Below are 27,141 nucleotides of genomic sequence, written 5' to 3'. Positions count from 1 at the left end.
TTTAGCTGTTTTGTACGGTTTTATTAGAAGAAGTTTGTTTCCCTTTTATACAAACTTGTAGGTATTACTATGCTTAACAAATTTACGACACAAATTCTTAGATCTAGACCAACGCTTGGATCAAGTTTCGACGAATTCTGAGCACGGTCAAAATTTAGCTGTTTTGCCGGGTTTATTAAAGCATGTTTGTTTCCTTTTAAAACTTGTAGTTATATTACGCTTTCCAAATTTACAACACAAATTTTTTGGTCTAGACCAACGTTTCGATCAAGTTTCGTCGAATTCTGAGAACGTACAAAATTTAGGTGTTTTGCACGATTTTATTAAAGCATGTTTGTTTCCCTTTTATACAAACTTGTAGTTATTATTACGCTTAGCAAATTTACCACACAAATTCTTGGGTCAAGACCATCGCTTGGGTTAGGTTTCGTCGAATTTTGAAAATGTTCAAAATTTAGTTGTTTTATACAGTTTCATTAAAGCAAGTTTGTTTTCCTTTGATACAAACTTGTAGTTATTATCATCCTTACCAATCTTACAACACAAATTCTTGGGTCTAGACCAACATTTGGGTTAAGTTTCGTCGAATTCTGAGAATAATCAAAATTTAGTTGTTTTGTACGGTTTTATTAAAGCAAGTTTGTTTCCCTTTTATACAAACTTGTAGTTATTATTAAGCTTACCAATCTTACAACACAAATTATTGGGTCTACATCAACGTTTGGGTCAAGTTTCGATGAATTCTGAGAACGTTCAAAATTTAGCTGGTTTCCACGATTTTATCAAAGCATTTTGTTTCCCTTTTATACAAACTTGTAGTTATTATTACGCTTAGCAAATTTACCACACATTTTGAAAATATTCAAAATTTAGTTGTTTTGCACTGTTTTATTAAAGCAAGTTTGTTTCCCTTTTATACAAAACTTATAGTTATTATTACGCTTACCAAATTCACAACACAAATTCTTGGGTCTAGTCCGACGTTTGGGTCAAGTTTTGTCGAATTCTGAGAATGTTAAAAAATTTAGCTCTTTTCCATGGTTTCATTAAATCATTTTTGTTTCCCTTTTATACAAACATGTAGTTTTTATTACGCCTAGCAAATTTAGCACACAAATTCTTGGGTCTAGAGCAACATTTGGGTCAAGTTTCGTCGAATTTTGAGTTCAAAATTTAACATTTTTGCACGATTTTATTAAAACAAGTTTGTTTATATTTTATACAAACTTGTAGTTATTATTACGCTTAGTAAATTTACCACACAAATTCTTGGGTCTAGACCAACGTTTGGGTCAAGTTTCATCAAATTCTGAGAACGTTTAAAATTTAGCTGTTTTCCATGGTTTCTTTAAAGCAAGTTTGTTTACCTTTTATACAAACTTGTAATTATTATTACGTTTGCCAAATTTTCAACACAAATTCTATGATCTAGACCAACGTTTGGGTCAAGTTTCGTCGAATTATGAGAACGTTCAAAATTTAGCATTTTTGTACGATTTTATTAAAGCAAGTTTGTTTACATTTTATACAAACATGTAGTTATTATTACTCTTAGTAAATTTACCAAACAAATTTTTGGGTCTAGACCAACGTTTGGGTCATGTTTCGTCGAATTTTGAGAACGTTCAAACTTTAGCTGTTTTCCACGGTTTTATTAAAGCAAGTTTATTTCCCTTTTATACAAATTTGTAGTTAGTATTACACTTAGAAAATTTACCAAACATATTCTTGGGTGTAGATCAACGTTTGGGTCAAGTTTCGTTGAATTCTGATAATGTTCAAAATTTAGCTGTTTTACAGGGTTTTATTAAAGCAATTTTGTTTCCCTTTTATTCAAACTTGTAGTTATTATTACACATAAAAAATTTACCACACAAATTCTTGGGTCTAGACCAACCTGTGGGTCAAGTTTCGTAGAATTTTGATAAAGTTCAAAATTTAGCTATTTTGCACGATTTTATTAAAGCAAATTTGTTTCCCTTTTATTCAAACTTGTAGTTATTATTACGCTTAGAAAATTTACCACAAAAAAAATTCTTGGCTCAAGGCCAACGTTTGGGTCAAATTTCATCGAATTATGAAAATGTTCAAAATTTAGTTGTTTTGTACGGTTTTATTGAAGCAAATTTGTTTCCCTTTTATACAAACTTGTAGTTATTCTTATATTTACCAAATTTACAATACAAATTCTTGGGTCTAGACCAACGTTTGGGTCGAGTTTCGTCGAATTCTGAAAATGTTCAAAATTTAGCTGTTTTGCACGGTTTTATCAAAACAAGTTTGGTTCCCTTTTATACAAACTTGTAGTTATTATTACGCTTAGCATATTTAGCACACAAATTTTTTGGTCTAGACCAACGTTTGGGCCAAGTTTCGTCGAATTCTGAGAATATTTTAAATTTAACTGTTTTGTACGGTTTTATTATAAATTAATGGCATTAGATTATATTGGGATTGTTCTATTAATTTAATAAGTTGGATCTTACTAAATAATAAGGATAATTTGGGCATGTGTATTTAATTAGATTAAATACAAGTTGGTCTCAATTAAATGTATTTTTTTATTAAATTGAATTTTAATAAAAAATCATTGGGTTTGTATTTTAAGAGTATAAATCGTCTAAGCCCAATTTTTTTGAGCCCATAGAAAATTCCATCGAAGGAAATAATTTCTAGCAAATTGTAATTTTGGAAAGTGCAAGTTTAGCCATTTCGAATAAAGAGAAATATGCATTGTAGATGATAGAATGTATTTAAAAATATTCTTAATTATCAACACAAGATATATGCTGGCAGAGGGGCCAGCGCAGGCAGCAACAACAACGCGCGCTGTAGGGTCGACGGCCGACAGCTAGCCCGTTTTTCACCTCTTTTGAAAATTTGATTTTCGTGAATTTTTCTTCATTATTAATTATGTTGTTTTTTAGTTTTTGGATGAAATTGGATTTTTCTAAAAATTAAAATTTCATAATTAATTAGATTTATTATGTGCATTGAAAGCACATATGTTCGGTCATCCTTTAATTGCAAATTACAAACCTGTGTTTTCTTCGTATAATTTTTATTTGTGAAATTGGATATCATGGATTGTTGTATTACATGGGATGTATACTATGAAATGTATGTATGGATGATCACGAAGCACATGACCTCTTGTATGTTTATGATTATGGTTGAAATATTATCTTCTCTCACCCTCTTTTTATTTGCCTTAGAATAATAAGGCTTGCTATCTCCCTCCATATGAGTACCCGACTTTTGATCAGCATTTCTTTTTTAAATGTAAAGAGAGGAGTATAGGAAATTTGATGAGATTTTTATTTTTTATTTTTTTAAGCAAGCCTATGGAGAAGAAGGTCTAATGAGAAGGAGACCCACGAAGAAATTACAAGGCCCATCTATATGTTGATGGGTAAAATAATTTGTAATGAGAGTTTGTTCCAGTAAGGTCAATTTCACTGATAGAACACCTGTTTTCTTTTTTTTTTTTTTGGGTAAATGTAAGTTTCATAGTAAAATAAGATTGTACAGTACAATAGTGCTCAACTGGTGGTTTCTCACGCGATAGGCAAAGGGATACACACCATAATCTATATAACGCACATCAACTGACAGAACGAGATAAATTAACACTGATAATCCTCTGTCTAATATCTTCCACAATAATGGTGGCTATGTATTCGGTGATCGCTCGCTCCTTATGCTCAAAGTGTCTCTAATTTCGTTCCCTCCAAATGAAATTATCCACAGTGGCACGTCTAACAGAGCCTGATATCTATCACCTGCCTCTATCTTTCTCCGCCTAACAGAGCCTGATAGAAGGAGAAAAACTCATGAATAACCGGTCCTGAGTCTGGGTAGGTGGTCCCGTGTTCATCATTTATTTGCAAGATTCTCCGAGTGGCACGTCGTTGAGCTATCATGCAAAAGAAGACTCGTGAGCATTGATCCCCATCCTTCATCTATTGCATCTTAGCTCACTGCTGTAACATGATTTGATCCATTTTTTCCGCCTTAGAGTATACCAAACGACAACAGTGTTCGAGGAGTAGAAAGAGGTCATTCTGTCTATCCGAGCTAACCAAGATCTGTACTTCCTCAAGGAATCATTTAGCCAGTCGTACATTCTCTGAAAGATCTCCTTTATTGCGCTGTTGTTGTCGGAAAACTGGCCTTAAAGCTTTTAGTTTTCGCGTAATCGCGTACATAGGCACTCCAATAATGTCGTGTTTCCAGACATTCTGCACACTGGGAATAAAATCTGGTGAAAGAGTAAGGTAATTATCAAATCTGAACATACCTCCCAGTTGTTGTTGTCGATCCCCACAAAGCACCAGTGGTGAATGATCCGAGGTGCGTGGGGTGAGGCTTGAATAGTATGAGTTAGGAAAACGCTCAAGCCATATTTCAGTTATGAGCATCCAATCCAAATGCTTCAATAAACTTGGCGAATTCGAACTCCGGTTATGCTACGTGTACCATTCACCCTGTATGGGCATTTGTAGCAATCCCGTATCCTGTATGCATGCATTAAATTCATCCATCGCCAATATAATATCCCCATAATTACCACACACCTCACTGAGGTCACGAACAGCATTAAAATCTCCTCCTACTATCCACGGGTCATCCACACATTGACCAGCAAGCACCCCCAGTGATCGCCACAACTCACGCCGCTCAGGAATTTCAGTGGCACCATACACAATAGTAATAACAATGTACAAATTGATTACCTAACCCAAACACCTATTCCCACTGGCGGTTTTCCATAGGAGTTTTGGGTCTCCCTCCCTCGCGGTATACACTATACTTTATTTCTAGCTTCACAAATTGTCTGACGAGAGAGATCTCTTTACTTTCTTGCTTTGCGTTTTCGTTGTAGGGTGTGTCTCTATTGTTATGGCATGTTGGCAAGTAGTATAGCACCGTGTCAGCATTGTAGTTGTGTCGTCTCTCATTCTTGCTCTTTCTTTCGTTGTTCTAGTTGTAGTTCTGTCCTAGGTTTCTTAGATGTTCGTAATCTCTCTTAGCTGATTACCTTCCTTTTTGTGTGGCTGTTTTTTTTTTCTATTTCAGGGTAGTCTAGTGCGGGCGTGATTAGCGATTGGCAGTGGTTTCTGAAAGGTGCGGCGACTGGATCAGTCTGGGAATGCGCAAGCGAAAGCGGTGATTAAAATATATTAATTAAAAACTGAATATAATAAAACCATAGTTCCAAGGGTTGTACCCTTGGAGTCCTGAGCGTTCATTGTAGGTAATTAAATAAACAATAAAAATTTAAACGGGGCTTATGGTGAAATTAAAATTGAGGAGCGAAAGAAACGTAAATCAAATATTACCTCTTGTTTGATTTCTTTCAAACCACTTTTTGTCGATTTGTTCACGCTAGACTCCAACGTAGAAGTTCTCTAAAGACATGTTCAAACCACACCGAAAAATAGGAATCCCTTAATTCCCTTTGCTAGAAGAGAATAAAGGAGAAAACACACCAAGTGTGTTTGGAGACAGAGGGGGCGGCCGATTGGAGTTGTTCTAGGGTAAGAGGATTTTTTTTGTGTTATGTAATAATTAATTATTTTAAATAATTAATTAGAATATATATATATATATATATATACACCTTGTATGGGGGTACTAGAATGTTCTTAGATTCATTCCATTATCCATAAGGCAATATATTCTTTATTCGAAATAAACAATGACCAACATAGCACTTCCGGAAAGAGAGAATTGCTAGTCAATTATTACCTTCCCCAAAATTATCTAATGTGCTTAATTTAGGGGATTGTTTGGCCGATTTTATTAGGATAAAAAATACAAGGCCCAACTAATTTTGATAAAATCCAATTTAATTAACATCCACCTAAATAAGTCTATCATATATTTAATCCAATCAAATACATGAGCCCAATAAGTCTATTAATTAATAAGTCCAACTTATTATAATAATGACAAGCTCAATATAAATTAATTCTATTATTTATCCTTGGGCTTCTCCATGGATCTCTCTCATTTGTAAGTAATCCAATTACTTATGGAATTAACTCGTCACTTCTCGTGATTTGTGTGTGACTCTTTAGGTTCACCTCTTAGCTACTTGAGGTAGTGTTAAACACTATTATTAATTAAATCTAATTTAATTGATAATTCTCGATCAACCCTTGATCAAGAAAGTCCATCACCATAGGTAGTCGTCTAGCAACAATCCATGGCACTAGACACTAGGTGAATATCCATGTGAACTTTCAAGCTCTCAAATACATACGGGTACGATCCTTCGGTATACAGCCTCCCGATCTTAGTCTAGGGCATGGAATTTGGTGTCGGCTCCCATCCTGGACTAGCCGCCTATACTTAATACTTGAGATCGTGTTACGCTAAATTGCTCGACATAGAACCTCTTTTTCTATTCGACCAATGACTGTGAGCACAGGTTTATAGAGCGTAAACGCATCTCCAAGTGCATAGGAGATACCTTTGTCACCTATTGATAGAGGATAGACCATCTTCTTGAAACTGACCATCGGTATATGCTTTGACAGCACTGGACAAGGCTTATGATGACCATATCTATGACACAATTACCTCTCGCATAAATCCAAGATACAATCATCATATGCACGTGGCTTTCGTGATTCTCCAAGATTGAGGACTACTCCCGTACTATTGAAGCCGGGGATTCAAGTCATACCGACCAAGCCTCTAAGGCTTCCATATGACTATCCCTGCGAGTCAGTTCAGTTGATTCAACACTTAGCCAATCGACCCACTAAGATCGCATGGACGTCCAACTTGATGCCCATTGTTGAGGTCCAAGGAATATTTCAGACCCAACCCTCGGCAATTGATTTAATGACCGCCATCTAAGCAGTCCAGCTGTTGCACAATTATCAAAGTGGTCTGTGGGCTTTATTGTGATGTTCAAAACAAATGCAAACATATACAATGAGCACAACAAAGGAAATGCTAATAGCGAATACTCTTTTTATTTCTTCATTATCAAAGACTGTTCAGTCGTGGCCCCTTTAGAAAGAACTTCACTAAGTGAGAATCGCATTCTCATTTTAGATATTCAAGAATTCCCACTAAATATACACCCTCTCGATCCAATCAAAAGGAAAACAGTATGGTTCACCACTCCAAGTCTAATACTTTGAACATTTCAAACATAGTTAGACTTGTGAACTGCACATTGATCTTGTGTTTTTAGATAAACTGCAAATATCACATTGAATCCAATCCAACGTGCAACTAGTAAGCTCATTTTATCCCATAAAAGAGTTTTTGTGGTCTTTCTCCTTCTCAGAAAAAAGTTTTGAAATCTAATTGGTGTAAATCGCATATTTTTAGAACTTTGGAATCCATCACAAGAGAATCGGTATGACCCGGGAAGACGATGGAAGCGTGAAACAAAAAATAAAAAATAAAAACCGAATCAAAGGGGTCTTCCCTTTGAAATTCCCGGGAGTTTGGTATTGAAAAGCATAGTAACAAATATATAAACAATCAGCAGCAACGTGTGTGGTTCCCTTTTCGTTCTCTCATTTATTTGAGAATTCAAATTTGAATTCCTCTAAGTTGTCCACACGACAAAATGGAATAGATATAGTTCTTTTTCTATTGTTAGATAGAACAAAGAACAAGAAGAAAAACAACTCCAAACCAACAATACTATTTAGTGCTTTTGGATTATTTTATGTTCTAACTTGGATCCTATTCAATATAGAATGAAAGAAGAATATTTTTAGAGAGAAAAAGAGAGCAAAATTCGTGGCTTATGAGGTAGATTATGTTGGATATGTGTGTAATTTTATATATCACATACAATTGAATTCAAAATTCAATAACTACCAAGTTTCCCTTCAAGGCAACCTATACAACCACATGCATATAACCTCCAACCATGATGAAATAACCACTCCATCATGTTCATCATAGTCAGGAGTTTCAAATCCTTCTTAACTTGCTCCAACCTCCCTCAAATGGGCTTGGACTTCAAATATGCACCGGGCTTGATTTAATCAAATTAAACTAAGCCCGAACAAAGTTCATTGGACAATAATTAATTAAATTAATTTTAACCAGTTAAGTCAAAGATTTATTTAAATTCAATTAAATAAATTTAAGCCCAAACACGAATTAATTGATCTAATCAATTAATTAAATCAAATCTAATAAATTAATCCAATTAATTTAAAGGTCTTAAGCCTAAAAATTAATTAATCCAATTAATTAATTCTTGTGCCATCCATCAAATGGATTATTAAATAAATGAGCCAACCATTTATATATTCTCCTTGAATTAATTTAATCCAACTAAATTACTTCATCTCTTCTTTAATTAATTCCACCAATTCCATGGTGATTTGTGTGTGACTAATTAGGTTCACCCTCAGCTAGACTTGGACTTGTGTGACTCTTTAGGTTCACCCAGGCCGCAAGTCATGTACAATGCAATCACATCAACTAATAAATATTCATCGTATAGCAATAGCAGATGTAAAGAATAATATATACCCACAACTATAAATCAATCCACGACATAATATTTGATGTTACCGTTTATTAACTAAAGGCCCTACTTACTCTAATTGGAGTATATTAATCAATGGTTTTGGTGGTCATCATCATCTCGGTCAATGTCATATCATATACAACACAAGATACCTGTTGTATGTGATATCCCCACACTCTCTACTCCAGTGTGTAGCAATATCAGCACAAAACATCACAACAAAACATGGTATCTCCATACTACTCCGGTGTGTAGCTAACAATACAGGACATTCCCCACCACCCGGTCCTTACCCGCTATGGTACCTAGCATGAATCATATATTTTTCATATTACATCATTAATCATATCATCATCAATCACATTATCATAAACCATTGACTATGTTCCCAATTAGATAAGCACCATCGTTTATTTCAATTCACGATCATCATTCTATTCTCTATAATACTCACTTTTCAATAATAACTTCCCAATTTGATTTCATACAACAATCAATTATACGATCATCACATAATCATACCTCTCACGTCCGTACGTTACAATCACATGACACATAGTAACAATTCCACCGGTATTAAGGTAATTCAATAAATAATCCAACTAATTATATAAACAACCAAAATACAAAATCCACGTATATTAATATAAACCGAAGTTCATGATCAAATATAAGAAACCAATATATATATAATATATAGTACTAAACATATATATATATATATCTAATTGACTATACTTACCTTCAATTCCAAAATACTTCAATTTACACAAGGGACTGCTCAACCCTCTATTTTGTCGTCATGTCCTATAATAGAAACTTATACATATAATTAATATATAGAATATCTTAAACTCTAAATAAAATATTGATAATGTTCATACATATTCCACTAATATTTTAATATTTCACTTATTTTAAAGTTCAAACCCCTGTTTCGTTTTCTTTTAAATAACTACACTCTCTAAACTTCCCAAGTATATATTTAATTTATCAACTAACTCATAAGAATTCATTTACTCAAACCCCTTATATACTTATTACTATCATTTTTAACAACATCTCTATATTATATTACCATTAAAACTTCATTTTCATGATATCTTTTAAATATAATTTTCTGAACATTTCTATGATTGTTTTTTCAATTTATTGTTACTATATAATTTAATTAAACAACAATATATAGAATTATGTATTTGGTTAATCATTTCGATGAAATTATGTAAATTAACTATAATAATAATTAAATCTAGAAATCTAATAATTTAATTAACCAACTATGTCATTTTTATATAAAATGTGATATTTAATTCGACACTAATTTAACTAGCCAAACTCGTAAAATATTTACTAGAACATCACATCTTGTCTTAATTCAAAAGAAGCATCTTGCCTAATACACTGAAGGTATTTCATCCAACCATTCATATGATGTTTGTTCTGCATCCCTTTTTGGCTATATTCTTTGAACTTAAGTCATTGTTTTCAAGTGTTGGTTAACACTATAAGTTGAAGAAGCTTTGTGGAACATCGTTTTTCAAGTGTTGATTAACATTAATGATGAATTAGAATTTGATTCTGACTCATCATTTTGCACTTCATTCTCAACCCCAGTTTGAACCTCTGCATCAACCCCAATTTCCACCTCAGTTCGAAAATCTTCTTGTACCCCACCCCAATCAACATAGTCTCCCCAGAACACCCTTATCTCATCCCCTACTTCCTCACCCTCTACAGCCTCAATCTCTTCCTCACCCTCTACAACCTCAGTCTCTTCCTCAACATTCCTAGCCTCAGCCTCTACCCCCTCATTCTCAACCCCTTCCTCAACCCCAACTCCCTTATTCTCAGCCTCATCCCCTTCTTCAAGCCTTTCCTCAACCCCAACACCTCATTCTCAACCCCTTCCTCAATCCCTACATTCTCATTCTCAGCCTCAATCCCTTCCTCATCCCTTGCACCGTCAATACTATACTATAATAATGGCACAGGTTCTTCAGAATTAAGAATATTACCACTAGCATCGATAAATAACAAAGGGCCTGCTTTTTCTTCAATGTAAATTGATATACATTACAGCCTTTATAGTCTCTTAATAATTCTCTAATAGCCTCATCCCCTTCTACAATCTTTATAGACATTCATAATAATTTTTGGGGAAGTAAATAATAGATTACTACATTACTACCCTTGCCCCCAGCTTTAGTGTATATTGTTATTAGGTTATCATAGAATAATCTTTCTTGATCAACTCATGGAAAAAAGATCTTATACCCCCCAACATACCTAATGGTTGGTACGGATTTTATAACCCCACCGAATCACACAAAAAAGTCTGCATAGTCTCCGAAAACCATTCTCTGCAAATTAATTAAGAAACTAACTTAGCCATAACACATAAAATTGATAATTGATAATTAATTACTACAAAAATTGTAAATATTTCTGTTATTAACCGCAAAAATTTAACAATAAAGCATATCTAAACATTTTCAGTAGTAAAAGAAATACAAAAACAAACAATTATAAACTGTAATACACAAAGCTGGAGGGACCAAAAATAGTAATACACAAAAATTAGGAGGGGAACCAGAATACGAAAAAATATTTTAAACAACTAGTAAACAACAAAATACACACATAGAAAAAAAAAAACTGTAACCATATCAAATGTAAATAAAAATCCTACATGTTTTCAAACAAAACCACAAAACTCTTATAAGAAGCACAATATTTTTCTCAAAATAAATAAAAAATAAAAACTTACCCATTCTTCTTCAAGAACACGAACAACCTCTATGCAGCTCCACCTTCTCCTCAAATCCAAACCCCAAATCTAACCTACGAACCTTAAAATTGGTATTTTTGGTTCTATTTAGGGTAAACAAAATCAAATTTTTCAATCAAATTCCTTTGAATTCGCCCTCTCAATACAGACCAAAAAACCCTAATGGATAGTTAAATCTTATTGGCAGCTAATAAGATCTTAATCTTCCCTTGAACATTTATCACTGTTGTCCGCTAAGGTTTAGTATAATTACATGTGGACTCCTAATGATTTGAAAAATTAAATTCAGTAGCCCTGAAATTTACTTTTGTATAAAAAATAAGTCCTTTCAACAGTTAAAATTCACAAAAATTATTGATATCAACAAAAAAATTAGATAAAAATTTATATTTACCTCCGATTAACTTATAACTTACTTATTATAGATTAAACAAGTTTTTTTACGACCAAACTATCCCCATACATCATAAGTTAATACATATGAGGAAGTGTATCTTCACCCTTGCAAGTGCAGTTTAGTTAGAGAATACTTGTTTAATATCCAATAAGTTAGTAATAAGTCAATATAAGGTAAATATTGTTTTTCGTTCATTTTTTTTGTTAATATCAATAATTCAGTGAATTTTGACTAATGATGTGACATATTTGTCAGATAGAAGCAAATCTTAAAAGTACTAACTGTAATTTACAAACCACAGGATTTTTTCGATAATCACATTAAACCTTAGGGATGAGAGGTGTAATTATTCATTTATTTTATGGTGAGTAATAAATCAAGATTTATTAAAATATTAGTAGCTCAACCTCACTACATTCTTACTAGAAGACTAGAAACTTATGTATAGTTGTATGTCTCTTTGTGCAAATCAGTTCTATCAATATATACTATATAAAAAAGAATACCCAATTTTCACTCACAAATAGCGGTTAGTTACATCGCAACAATAATTTTTTAAATGCAAAAATATCCTTTTGCATTTTCAACCACTTCTACTCAAATTCTATTTTTAATTATATATCTATACTAATATGAAAAATTTCACTCACAAACATTAGTTTGTAAAACAACGACAACAAATTTTTTTGGAGTGGATAATATCGTTAAATTCGTTTATTTTTAATTAATTAATTATTTATTTTTTAAAAAATATGATGTGTTGGTTTATGTATCTTATTCTTATTTATAATATATTTTAAAGTATAAATAGTTACTCATTATATGCATGCAGGGATAACGTGCCATAACGACTAAGTATAAATTGTAATGTATTTACACTAGAAATCAAAATTAAAAGGACACAGAAAACATAAATTTCAATTAATTCATAACAAAAATTTGCTAAACTTTCTATTTATCAAAATAATCATAACACCAAAATTTAAGGATAAAAAGATATTAGAAAGAAACAAAAAGGGTATTATTATAACATAGAAAATTACCCATTCCCTTATCCCCTCCAAATCGCTATTGAGAAACCCTCATCAAACCCCCCTCCTCCCCCGTCTCACCATGCTGTAAATCAAGAAAGTGAAAGTTCATGTGCGTTATATAAATTATGGCGTATCACTTGGCCTGTCGAGGGAGAAACCACTAGTTGAGCACTGTTGTACTGTACGATCTTATTTTATTAATAAAACTTACATTTAGCTGGAAAGTTCACTGTTAAAACCGTCCTCTTCCCAGCAGAATGACATGTTCCCCCTCACATTCGTTTCTCCTTTCCTCTGTTCCCTTTTCACCCAGAAAAACAGAGGGAAGAAAATCAAGAAAATGGCGTTTCGTTCACCAATCTGCATGCGTAGTCTCGGTGAAGGGGCTACGGTGGAGTGTGCCCAGGATGGGCGAGTCAAGAAGGCGAACGTGATGGGGCGTGATGGTGCCCCTGTGCAAGGCAGCGTCAGCAGGAGAAGCAACGGCGTAGGTTGGGTACAAGATAGAAAAATCCGAGAAAGAAAAAATCCACTGGTAAAAATACTCAAAATCATCTTGCTCTTCCTTTCATTTCATTTCTTGAATTTTTGGTGAAAAGGGTTTCTTCAGTTCATTTCTTGAATTTGTGGTGAAGAGGGTTTCTCCATTTGATGGTGGATTTGATATGCAGGAGTTTCAAAGGAGAGTTGAGAGTTGTAAAGAGAGTGCTTCTTTGAGAGAATAGTACCATGATTCCTTACAACTGTTTCAGGGATATGTAAGGGTGTATGCATCTATCTGTTTGTTGTTGGAAGAATGGTGTGTGAGGAAGGGGATTTTGCTGTCTATCTCTTTTATTCCCACTCTTTTTATCCTATTTGCAGTTATATGATGTATTTATTTGTTTTACTGGTAAAAGACAGACACATGCATGTTATCCCTTGACTTTTAGATTATTTCATTGTTGGTTCTATGGTGGTTAGTTGCATGCATATTACGAATTGAGGATTCGCAATGCTGATTGCTCTTAAAGTCTGAATTTGGGTGTTATTTGCTATAGTTCGACAAAATATCACTCACTTACAGAATTCTTCATACAGATTCAAAGTTATAACAATACAAGGTACTTAATTATTTACGAATATAATACTTTTACATGTGAAAATTGGATATTATGTTATCAAGTCAGTACTATGTATTTTAAAAGAAAAAGCAAGTTAGTATTTCTATTTATTTTAATCATACTAAAATAGGACTGAATTTCACAAATGAACAATTTTATTAACTGAAATTTGAGGAGAATTTCGCATTATAATTTATCTAAGAATTTTATTAATATGGTGGATGAGTGTGCCATACTCTAGATCATAAGGGAAAGATCAAATCCTTGTTGAACCATTTTTTCGGTTATTCTGAATTCTGCTGCATGTATCATGCTTCGATGTCAAAATCATTGCTACTGCAATGTAGATGGTACATTTTTCTGGATAAGTCATATATCCGTAATTTATGCCATCCAGGTTATATATTTTACTCGTTGAAGTTAATTAATACTAGTTAATAATTGACAACTATTTTCGGAAGGTCTATATTTCAATGCAGTATGCCCATGCTAAAATTGTATATTAGAGATATTGAATCAGTGAGAACTATATAGCCTTCTTCTCTAATGAGAGCTCCTTGCCTTTTTCCTTTTTTCCATTTTCCAGTTCATATCTATGTCATTGTAATTTTACTTATACCCGTCTTTATTATGTAAGATATCTCGGGCATTCGATTAATCAGTACCTGTCCCAATTTCTGAATTCTGACCATTATTTTTCATTTCCTTTTATTTCATGATTTGTGAATATTTGTAGACATCTGTGGTTGGAACTTTGTGACCAATGCACTTTCAACTAATTGACTACTAACAATGCTGCATCTAAAGTACATGCTTATCGTACTAAAATTACTCAGAACAAAATATAGGACACAGTTCATTGGCATTTGAACCAGTTGGATCTAGAGGCACATGTTCGACAATGAACATAATTTCACCATACGATATTGTTGTAAAAATTAAACCTTCTTTGTTTATATGTTTTCACTTTCAATTTTCAGTTTTAACAAGAAATATGTGTCTTCAATTCTCTATTGTAAAATGATTTGATTTTTCCTATTTATATAGATTGTTTTTTGCCTATGTAAGCTAAACAAGCTATTGATGATCACAAAGTTGTTTGAATTATGTTTCTTCTATTTGTGTGCAATAGCTTTTTTTTATTGTTTGTACACAAACTCATGAGCTTTATTTTCATGTGGATACACCAAAGTTATTCACAAATTGAGAAAGAATGAACGCTGCTATTGGCGTAGGGAGAGATTGAGAACACAAGGTTAAGAATCCAAAGGAAGAGGGGCAAGTGGAAAAGTGTTACTCAAGTAAGAACTTTGAAACTCTTAACTCTCTCTTGTGCTTTTATGATGTGTAAATGAATTTTTCTGTAAAATTGCATTGAGTCTGCATTCTGTTGCTTGACAATTAGAAGAATTGCAGAATTCAAAATCAAATTCTACTGCAACCTTTGAAATCTTATATTTCCGTTGTGCATTAGGGCTGTTTAATTGGATTCTGCTGCACAATTGAATTGTGTTGCTGCAGAAGCTCAATTCTGCAGTAGCAGAATCACGAGAATTCTAATTGTGGTGCATCAAAATATTCCTCTTGGTTTGCTGCCTGTGATTTGTCATGAACAGCTGGATGATTTCTATCTCATGCTTCAATGTGATAAATGAAGTGATTCTAAAAGAGCTAGGATAGGAGGGGTGCTCAACATATTTCTGGGCTTCTCTTTGAAAGAACTGACGTAAATGATCTGATAGCATTTGCTTCTTGCAGGCTCTAAAGACATATTTTCTGCTTTGAAAGAGAATGCCGCAGAACTCAGTGGGGGTTTGGACTCCTTGAAGCATCAGGTCCGTATCTTCTTATCTTGTTCTGTATTTTATAGTGCACCTTAGTTGCACTAAGGAATTTTAGAGTTTGGTTATACATTAGGTGCATGCAGTTCAAATGTACTCACATAACATTTATTTCAGTTGTCTATGTATCTCGGAGAGATTATCCTTTTCTTAATCTATACTGACTTAGTGCTCTTTCAAGTTTCCCCATTACTATAAAGGTTTACATTAAATTTATTTTCTTCCCTTGACTGGGATTTATTTATGTTTATTACAGATATCCATCCCACTGTACTAATTACATAGGTTAAATACAGTTATATAATGTTAATACAGACTGAGAAGTGAGAACAAAGAATTGATGACCGGTACTCATTTTCTAATAGCGTGGGAACTTCTGTATGTTCTAGCGTACATGCGGTATATTCTATTTTATATTTGCTGATGACCATATAGAAAGAATATGTATTGTTATAGGCTTACCATGAAATTTTGCTTATAGATTTCTTCATGGTATGATTTTTCTGCAAGTGTTCAACCAATTTCTTACAATATGGTTTAAGGTCATCTGCAATTTATTTTATATGCAAAAGCACTGTAAGTTTCATATTTACGTGGAGCATGAATATGCTAGAGCCAAAAGTTCCTCCATCAATAAACTAGTATCTGTTTTGTTAAAATGGAATTGTTTATTTACACTTGCTTGCTTTTTCCTTCCTTTTTCATTTTTGATTCTTGTTTGGTTAGGAAATTTTGAATGCGTCTTTCCTGTTTATGTCATTTTTCTATTTTGTTATTACTGATAATGCAAAGTTCTCTTTGTTTGTGCAGATAGCATATAACCTTCTATTCTCTCTTGTCATCGCTTTCATATCAGATCTTTGAGCACAGTACCAAACAAAGCGCCAGTCTTGTCCTAGGATGCTTCTTTTAGGCATGAATTTCATGAGATTGTATGATAAAACCTTACCTATTTGTTTGACACTGTACCTGTGTCTATGACATCATGAACCTTACTGGATCCAGTGCTTCTTCCAGGTGATGGTTGCTGGAAATGATACTGTAGTTGAAGGCTTTGTTGATTGTGTAAGGCTTCAATGGGTTGTACATTTGATTATGGTAGAAGATGTAAATGATGCAAACGAGGCACTGACAAGTACTTTGTCTAATGATATGAAAAGTGTTTGCTCATGTTTGGACGTCGGTTTTGCCAATAACGTTTTCTAGTTTTGGCTGGATAAGATCTTTCATACAGCAGCATATCAGGTTGGTGATTAATCTTTCTGAAAGCTAATTTGACACCAGAGGTGGTATTGCAAGCTCCATCATCTAATTTTAATCATGCTCTTGACTGGAATGAAAACTTCCTGGTTGAAGGATCATGACTAGTCCTAAACTGATGTTGTGTCATACCCTATTTGTTCTCTGTGGATGAATTCTTTATAGAAAAATATTTGGTTTTTATGCAATCTCCAGAACCTACCTAGAAGTAGTTTTGAGTTCTTTCATCCTAAGAAAGTTAGGGATGGACGCAACATTTGATGGTATCATCTTGTTTTGAATTGGCATCATGCAATTCTTATGTTGAGGATAGTTCCGTTTAATGACTTGGCTACATCTGGGCCTGAATAGTTGTTTTCTGTAGCATATACCAATCCTGAAGGTTGGTTTATGACTTGCTCCATTGGAGTGACTTGAAGTAATGGAAAGTTTGATAAGTGAACTTCAGCAAAAGTGAAGAGAGATATCAGTATTTTTTTTTGTGAAAGAAAATTTATTTCTCTTTCTTTTATTTTCTTCCTTTTGTTTCACTCTCTCCAATAAAAACTGAAGGATGGTTCTTGCTTGGAATTTGCGTTTCGTAACTGAAGGCTTTGAAACATGTTATGCATGTATTAAAACTTCTCTTATGGTTTTTGCTTCATTCCATTTTATTCAAACCTAAGGAGCTCTATTCCTGTATTCTCAAGTCTCGCGTGTACTAATTCGCTGCGAACTGTTTAACCAAAACCAATGGCTTGTCTCATCTGTTCTGCACCTTAATTAAATTATTAGATACCGACCTTTGAATTTTTAGAACATATTAAGTTGACCACTAGTGCTTCATTTGGTAAATGCTCTCTAGAACTTAAGTAAATATTGCTATAACAGGTGCTGAGTTTTCTCCCCTTATTTTTTCTTTCTTAAGTTGGTGTCTCCCTTGCTATACATGTACATTTGCATGTCATGCTTGAATCTTAAGGCTATACTATATCATCCCTTTCCTTAATAAAACAAGTGGCACCACCTTTATCTAAATTGATATTTGGTTGACCTTAAGTAGCTCTTAGATTGTTTTTCTATATCTATGTCCTTCGGCTGGCCATCAATTGCAGTTGTGTCTTTTCATGCAGAATGATGATGAGGATATGGTCTACATGTACAATGCTTATCTTCACAAGCAAATGGCATGCTTTCTTTCTCATCCACTTGCCAGAGACAAGGTTAGTTGATTATGATTTGTTTGCTGTCATGCATCAATCTTCATTGAATATTGAGAACTCGGTTGGCTTAAATGTTTTAGCTTCTTCAAATGTGGTACAAGTTTGTAGTTTTATCGTATGTTTTATTTATGTTTCTGATTCATGCGATTGATAACCAAAAGGGTGCAAGTTACTGAAGTTAGGGCTGATTGTCAAGTGGAGAATAATAGAGTTGGGGGTCATGTGGTCACTGGTAAACAAATTCCCTCCAGGTTCTGTAGGAAGTTCCAATAATGCTGGTATTGTAATGATCCTCTTGGATAAAAAACATCCATGTTACCCTTAACATGTATATATTAAGGTGGACTTGGATTACTAGAAGAAGATGAAGTAAGAAACAGAGACTTGTGAAAGAGTAGGCTGACGTTGATATAGCGCGAAGACTTAATTAAGATGTTATTTTGCAATTTAAGAATGGTACTAGCACACTGATTAGGACATGCAATTTAATGAGTACTAGTGAGTCGTCTTTGAGGGAGGGGTTGACTGAGACGATTCATGATGGAAAAAAGAATCTCCATGTCAACATAGAATTCGTATTAGGCAATGAAATAAATTTTGGGGTAGCAAGTTGAGTTGGTTTGCAACTCTATAAAAGTCCATTATCATTTTATTTACGTTTATTTGGTCTACATCAATTAATGGTCTATGTATTCAGTTTCTTGGTAGTTGTGAATGTGACAGTAGGCCGCTTTCATGTTGAAGCTACTAGATAGGTTGTGGGAACCTTATTGTCATGAGAGAGCTTATTTGTTACTTTCAAATGAGTTCTCATGTCTATTTTTGTGTTTTCGAGATACTTCACATAAAAAGGATAATTACATAGTCATCCTTTGAGATTTGACATAATTACAGATTCAATGATTACATACTATTGTCAGTTATATTTTTCCTATATATTTCCCTGCTGGTCGAACTTCTATCCCAGAAATGTTGATTTCATCATAAAAATGCTTGGAAAAGTTGATTTTGCCCCTGCATGTTCTTTTAATCACCGTCAGAGTGTTTTGGACCAAAACTGTTTTATTCTTGTGTATACTTGGTCATGTGAGGGTTCTGGGTAAGATCATGAAAGAACTTTTTAAGGGGCGTGACTGCATGTAATTTTATCTTTTCCACTTTCCTTTTGAGTTTCTTGTTTTCTTTGTCATTTCACCCTTTCATTTTCATTTCTGGTCTAGTTGTTTGCAATTATTTATTTTTTTTTGTGGGGGGGGGGGGGATGAGCACAATGAAGGAAGAGGGGTTTAAATAGAGTTTTTACATAATTCTCATTGAAGATTGATGTAATTACAGAAAGGCCATCTAAACTCTCCCTTTATGTTTGACATAAATATGAGAAAGAACCTCTAGGGATAGTTTGGACACTCAATTTGATATTTTGGTTATTTTTTCCTTTTCTTTGGATGAATAATTCACGTCAAGGTCATTTCAAATGAAATCATCTGCTTTTGGTGCAGTCTTTGACCGGGGGTGTTGGTGTAATTATTAAATAACGAGTCTTTCTAAATTATGGCAAGCCTTAGGGTTGTTTAATTAATTTTTCATTTATAACTTGGCATGTCTTGATTTGTTGTGTAGGACCAAATATACACCTCTTAAAGCAAGTCCATGACAAAGTATGTATAGCTGAGGTAGGAATGTCATCTGATTTCTGGTCGAATACCAAGAGATGCAATTGATAATGCCATATTTACTAGTCAATTAAATGAGATATAGTTTTTGGGATTGAAAGCTACGTCAGTGAACAGCAGTTGGGAAAGTCAGGAACTTGTATTATGGACAAAGCTAGAGGAAGATGTCTACCCAAAATCATCTAGCATGAGGTACTTTAGGATTTGAGTCTTCGTGGCTTAACTTTGGAATGGTCCTTGATCTCATGAGTGGAAAGAGGATTCCTGCAATGGACTAATGTTAGTTTGGGATGAGGCTAGGGCAAGGCTTTATTGAGTAGAAATTTAAACAATAATAATGCAAAAGTTTTTCGTTCATATAAAATGATACAGCTTTTGCTTTGCTGTAACTTCAGTGTGCTTTATAAGAATGCTAAGTATACAATAATTGCTGACATTGCTTCTTTGATTGAAAAATAATTTGACGGGTAAATGAAGCAAAAGAGAAGGCTATTTCTATGCTTAGTCCATACCACCCTACTGCCACACAATCAGATGATTGAAGGCAGTGGCCATCCTCAAGAAACTTACGAAACTGTGCGGGAACCTTTTGTCTCCCTTTTGGAGTTTGTGAGTGAAATTTATCAGGACTGCATGCTATTTCCTCTTGCAAATGCCACATGTGAATTTCTAAGCGAGCCACTTTCCAGCATGTGAAGTGGTATCTTTTGTGCATGGTTATTTGTAACTGGTCAATTTTTAGATAATACAAAAGTTTCCATAAATCGATAAGCGGCTGAAGGTGGAGACTGAAAAAGTTGTTGTGACTCCACGTAATTACTGGCCATATTTTCATTGTTTTGAGACATTTCTCTTAATTTACTGAATGATCATGGGTGTCAAAGTTCTCAACTTGATTTCTACTGTATTGCTTCCATTTCATTCATGATATTGCCTTGATGTGGGCCTAATGTTCTGTTCTCATATTTACATTATACCGAACCTGTTAGTACACTGATGCTGGGTCATATGGAAACTGTTTGGCGATGCGATCACCACATTTTGGTTTTGCAAAACTAATGTTTATTCCCAAAAATTATAATATATGTATTTTTTAGGTCATTTTGATTGGATCCTAGTAAATAATCTTCCTGTTTGGTTTGATTAGATCTTGGTCATAGAATCTTCCTGCCAGTCATCGAATTAATCATCCATATAGATATGTTTAAATCTTTGCAGAAAGGAATTGAATGACCTCTAACCAGTGTAGTCAATAAAGCGCCATGGCGCCCCTCGCGCCATACGGCGCCAATGGCGTGCGCCTTCTCCATGGCTTCTCCATCGTGCACGCCTGGGCGCCATTTTGGCATTGCCAGGGCCTGGGCGGCCGGCTCCTAGCTAGGCTGCCCAAGCCCATGAAATAAAAGAAACCCTATTAAAAAAGGAATTTCATCAAATTATATGTACTTTGCATGCATGGGTAACTATCATTCTTGACTCTTCTTTATTCACTTCTCTCTTCTTCCTCTGCCAATGCATCTTTTTCTCAATTCTTCTCTTCTTCTTCTCTTCCATAGTAATGTGCCGCTGCTGTTCACCGTTTATTTATGGGAAGACTTTTTTTCTAAATTCATGAAGTGTAAATCTTTGGCATGTACAGCAGTACAAGCTCTAATTATGCCGATTGAATCATTGAATTTGATGTGATTTTATTAATGTCTAAGTGCTTTAGTTGTTTTATTAGTGTTCTTTTTGGGATGATTAATTACAATATTTTATTGTATGTTTATGTCGGTATTTATTATGGACTCATAGACTTCCACATTCAGATTATCAAAGCTAAGAGCATACCTTATTTTGTATGTCTTATTTAACTCCTTATAACTTAATCTAGTCAAAATAATACTAATTATATAAATGTATAGATTATTTCTTATATTTGCGTCATCCTACGAAAGGCGCGCGCTGCACCGTGTGCCATGCCTTCAGGAGCCCTTGACGCCATTGTGTGCCGTGCGCTACTGACTACTATGGTTTACTCGATTGGATTCTGTGTGCACAATGACAAGAGGGCCTGTAGCTGTTCTGATTGCGAGGTAATTATGTTCGAATGTGCAGTTTCACATGTGCAATTTTCACTTGTTCAGTTTGAAGGATATTAAGATTCAAACCAGTTCACTAAATAGTTTTCATCCATTTAGAGTTCCTCTTTAGTTTCCAATGTGGTAATGCAACCAAGCTATGATTTCACTTATGTTGTACTCGTCCTTATCACTTTAGGTTCTTGTAACTTATCAACAAAAAAGTTTAATATTTTTGTTTGCAACAATGTGATTTATCGCAGAAGCCTCTTTGGAAGAAACGGTAAACTTAATCCGTGGCTGGAGAGGGGGCAAATTGATACCATATTTAGGATAAACTACACTCATTCGTGGATTGAAGGAGATGATAAGAGGGCATCAAGAGCAATCATGATTCAGGTGCCTAATGTCTTGTTGCCGAATGTCCAACTCATTATTCACTTGATATGCCTATTACATAAACTGCTTTTTGTTTCTTCCACTATCCGAATTCAAGAATGCCAGGAACACTTGTTCATGGAAATCATGCTTACAGTAACGGCCATATGATTGGGCACATCACTGCTGGAATTGAGTATGGTAGGCCATTTTGGCCAAAATGGGATGGAACAACTCGAATTATTTTTTAGGTGCATTTCTGTAATTTATGGTTTCAATTAACAGTTGTGCTCTCGTGTTCCTCATTTTTGGGGCTACCTTGAGTTTATGTTGCCAGTTCAAGTGACCATTCTTGTGCTTTAACTCTTGATTTTGGGTTGAAAGTTTATTAATTGCATTGCCTTTGTGGAATAGTTTGGTATTTAGTTTGAATAGGTTGCAATTCCTCAAATATATCTCGATCTAACTGTCTTTCATATATTGGTAAAATATAAAAGGACCTTCATATTGACGGATAAATGATATAAAGTATGACAATAAGAACAAAAAAGGTTGAAATTCAAAATTTTGAGCAGCTTTTGAAGCAAGAATATCTAATCAATCTATAACAACAAACTTGCTTCGAGCTTTTCTCTCCTACCATTCTTTGATGATAAGGAAGTGCTTCCTCTAGAATAAAAAAGGTTCAAGCACTTCAATTAGTAGACGAGTTGGTTAGAGTGTTACCAAGCACGAGACACGCGTTAGGTCAAATAGCTCTCCACACTCACTCATCGTCGAAATTATGTGTTCAAGACTTTCTTTGTTGTTTGTTTCAAGAACTCAACAAAAGAATTTTGCAACTGGATTTGGCTTATTTTGATGCATCTATTTCTGCAAAATTTTGCTGAAGAATAAGTTGATTCAGCAGCAAAATTTGCTCATTATGCTGCAAAATGAGGCTGATCGTGCAAAGTGTGCTGATTGAACTCAGCTTCCAATTTGCTCATGTGATTTAATTTTTCTTATTTATATGGATTTTTTTTGGCCTATGTAAGCTAAACAAGTAGTTGGTGATCACAAAGCTGTTTAAATTATGATCCTTCTATTTGTGTAGTGTTGCTTTTGTTTCTTTTTTGTACACAAACTCATGAACTTTCTTTTCATGTGGATATGCCAAAGTTATTCACAAATGGGGAAAGAGTGAATGCCGCTTGTGGCATAGGGAGAGATTTAAAAACCGAAGGTTGAGAATCCTAAGGAAGAGGGGCAAGTGGAAAAGTGTTACTAAAGTAAGATTCTTGAAGCTCTTAACGTTCTCTTGTGCTTGTGTGATTTATAAATGAATTTTTCTGTAAAATTGCATTGAGTCTGCATTCTGTTGCTCGAGAATTAGAAGAATTGCAGAATTCAAAATCAAATTCTACTACAACCTTTGAAATGTTATATTTCCATTGTGCATTAGGGATGTTTAATTAGATTCTGATGCACAATTGAATTGTGTTGCTGCAGAAGAACAATTCTGCAGTAGCAGAATCACGAGAATTCTAATTATGGTGCATCAAAATATGCAGTAGATTTCCGTTTCCACAGCAGAAATTTTGCTGTTTGCTAATTATGTCTGCTACATACTGTTGTGCCGCAACAACCATTTTGTAAATGTTAGGGTTTCTTATATGGTTGTCTTGTCTTCTATTTTTTTTTTTCAGATTACTAGAACGGATTTTCTAAAGATGCAATGGGAGATAAGCTTAAGAGAATTCGAACGGCAAAAAGAAAATCCGGAAAAAAAGAGCAAAAGGAAAAAAAAAACAAAAATCCAACAAGAAAAGAACAAAAAAAAAAAAAAGAAAAAGAGATCAGTATTCGCAAAAAAAAAAAGAGATAGAAAAGCGATCCCCATTGAGTTTTGATAACGTAAGTGTTGATGGGAAATGTCGAGCTTTCTCCATTGTTGGAATATCCTTTCGCAGTGGAGTATCTCTGAAATTTGAGTTCTTGATCCAATTGCATTTTAGGATATTATTAAATTACAAGTTTGAGAAGAAGGGGTCAATGATATATCCATACATATCCTTGATAAGAAGTACGGGACTCGTTCCTGATTTTTCTTGAATCATGTGAACTAGGGTGTTTCCATATCGCTAATAGATCTCACAGCTCGTGTTATTTCTTGTTATCTTTAGTGGTGAGCCAACTGTGGGGGAATAAAGCCAGCAACATTAGTCTTGCAACTTAACACCAAGAAAGGGCAGGTATTTGGTACATTTGATCTTTGATGTCTTATGGAATACTTCCTTCTGTTGTATGCATTGGGTAACTTGCTCCAAAGAACTTTTTCTATTGCTTTCTTTCCTTGTAGCTTAGTTATTCTAAAATACCAGACCAACTTCCGATGCACTGACCTCAACACTCTTTACCACTTTCTTCTTGAAAGAAGTTCTGAGTTGTTTTGACAGTGATAAATAATGAGGCCATTATACAACTTGTTTCATAAGCAACAATTAAAAAATCCAATATAAGGAATTGTAGAAATTGAAATTGGTAGATTAGTTTACTATCTCATGTTTAGGATTGCGTTCTTTGTGTTATGAAGGTCTATTGTATGATTTATTGGAAAAGTGATGTGTGTTATGTCCTAGCTATGGTATTATGGACGACGTTAGTATTATTCGTGAGCCGGCTGTTGCTAAATGATTTTTGATGCTACTTCAATATTTTTGGTAAATGTGGTTAAATGTTAATGGCAGTGTCCACCTGTATCTATTGGTTTATTGTAATTTCGTCAATGCAGGAAAAGTTGATTTGATCATGAACATTGTTGAGCGTAAAAGTGGTGGAACTTATATGTAACGGGGGTTTCTAGTGTAGTTTACTCGATCGGATTCTGTGTGCACAATAAGAAGCGGGCCTGTAGCTGTTCTGATTGTGAGGTAATTATGTTAGAATGAGCAGTTTCACTTGTGCAATTTTCAGTTGTTCAATATTAAGATTCAACCAGCTTACTAAATAGTTTTCATCCATTTAGAGTTCCTCTTTATTTTCCAATGTGGTAATGCAACCAAGCTATGATTTCACTTATGTTGTACTCGTCGTTATTACTTTAGGTTCTTGTAACTTATCAACAAAAAATGTTTAATATTTTTGTTTGCAGCAATGTGATTTATCGAAGAAACCTCTTTGGAAGAAACGGTACACTTAATCCATGGCTGGAGAGGGGGCAAATTGATTCCACATTTAGGATAAACTACACTCATATGTATGAACAAAATTTATAATTTTGATAATTTTAGTAATTTATACTAACTGTCGAACACTAGTTTAATTGGTATAAGTAGAGATAATAAATTTTGTTCGTACATATATAGAAGCATCATATGGAAATATATTAATTTAGTTTGAGTAAGGATTACATCCTTCAGCGATCATATCCATATAGAAGTGAGTTTTAATTTAGTTTGTGTAGGGATTACATCTTTTGTTGATCGTACTTAATGTATCGGCATGTTTTAACTAGTTGCAAATAGGATTATATATATTTCTTGTTGATGTGCATAGTGATAAATTAAATCAAATTGTTCGCGATTGCATTTCAGATTGATGAATAAATGTATAATGCGATTATATTAATATAAGAAGACTAACATGAATTGTGATCGCATGTTAACGTTTATAATATCTATAAAAGCGTATTAATAATTGCTATATTCTTGAATATTAACGAGGAATAAGTTGTGTAATTATTTCCTGTAACATATAATGAAGAATTCATGTAAAATAATTCAGAAAACTAGTTTAGTACTGCATACAATAGCGTTATTACAAAACTAAAATAATATAAAATAAAATTAATGGATGCAATCAGTATCATCAACGGATGGATACTGCAACTTAATTGCTTTCATATTAATCATGGACCACAAAATGTCCAAATACATGAATCAATTGCATATAGTAACAATGACAAGAATAGTATAATTAACATTCAGAATTTGCTACAATTATATTTCAGTAAATCTAAATAAGAGATAAAATCTGTAGACCACATTATTAACGTTTAATTAATATAGATTTTGTCATTATAATATATATTTTTTCATATATAGTAGGTTGACGAATTAATGAGAATAGTTAAACTCACTCTATTTTACTCAAAAGCAAATCCTACGTTAGATATGGATAATCACTAAGTACTTTGTCATTATCTTTTAATTTTTCATAATTTGTTTCTCATTCGATATAGTAAAATTACTCATTATACATCTCAAGAATAATTTTTTTTTCAAAAAATAATTATCGATTGATTTATTGCATTTCTTATGGTACCTGCATGGTGTAGATTTTGACATCTTAATTATGATTATTATTTGTATTATCTTTTTACGACATCTTTGCAACAATTAATGATTCTTTTTCTGTTTCGTAAATACAGTAAAAAATACAGTAATTTTAATAGAGCCTTACTCATGATTTATTTGAATTGTTATATAGTAAGTGGATAGGGATAGGGATGAAGTTATTACTATGCATGGCTTGATTTGTTCCACATTGTGTGTACGTATGTATGTATAAATACCCCCCTACACATCCTATTTTTCTTCACGTTCGAACAATTGTCTAGGTAATTTCTTTCGCATCAATGAAACTTATTCGTGATTCTCTCTAGAGCCCACAAATGTTTGAAGTTTTTCTACAAAAAAATCCTTTTGAAGAAGAGAAATTACTTCAAGAATATAGAAGGGCTTGTCACTCTATGGTAGATAGATATTCTAAAATAGTAGATTGTACTGGATACATGTTTTGTTTGTTTTATTTGGGAGTATTCTAACACGTGGCCTTTTTCTTTTTTTATTTGTGTGATGAAATTTGCCGATTGTATTGGGTATATTTTCAACAAGAAATATA

The 27,141-nt window shown here is 33.7% G+C and overlaps 1 long non-coding RNA gene across 6 annotated transcripts; it reads left to right on the top strand.

Annotated features, from left to right (window-relative positions):
- The first annotated feature begins 13,001 nt into the window (after nucleotides 1-13,001).
- LOC148789408 (uncharacterized) lies at nucleotides 13,002-25,617 on the top strand. 6 transcript variants are annotated; one of them, XR_016067443.1, is made up of 12 exons: nucleotides 13,002-13,275; nucleotides 13,412-15,144; nucleotides 15,602-15,678; nucleotides 16,495-16,616; nucleotides 16,702-16,929; nucleotides 18,057-18,146; nucleotides 21,724-21,894; nucleotides 22,143-22,278; nucleotides 23,419-23,528; nucleotides 24,423-24,491; nucleotides 25,031-25,169; nucleotides 25,391-25,617. It is a non-coding gene; the product is annotated as an uncharacterized LOC148789408 (long non-coding RNA). The 6 variants fall into 6 exon arrangements; XR_016067444.1 differs by having other exon boundaries at nucleotides 21,757-21,894; nucleotides 25,391-25,616; XR_016067449.1 differs by having other exon boundaries at nucleotides 15,079-15,144; nucleotides 25,391-25,599.
- The last annotated feature ends 1,524 nt before the right edge of the window (nucleotides 25,618-27,141 follow it).

Source organism: Sesamum indicum, linkage group LG1 (assembly GCF_026168435.1).
Source record: "Sesamum indicum cultivar Baizhima isolate 11 linkage group LG1, ASM2616843v1, whole genome shotgun sequence".
NCBI classification, from domain to species: Eukaryota; Viridiplantae; Streptophyta; class Magnoliopsida; order Lamiales; family Pedaliaceae; genus Sesamum; species Sesamum indicum.
Note: the sequence above shows the minus strand (reverse complement) of the source record. Positions and strands in the feature narration are given on the sequence as shown.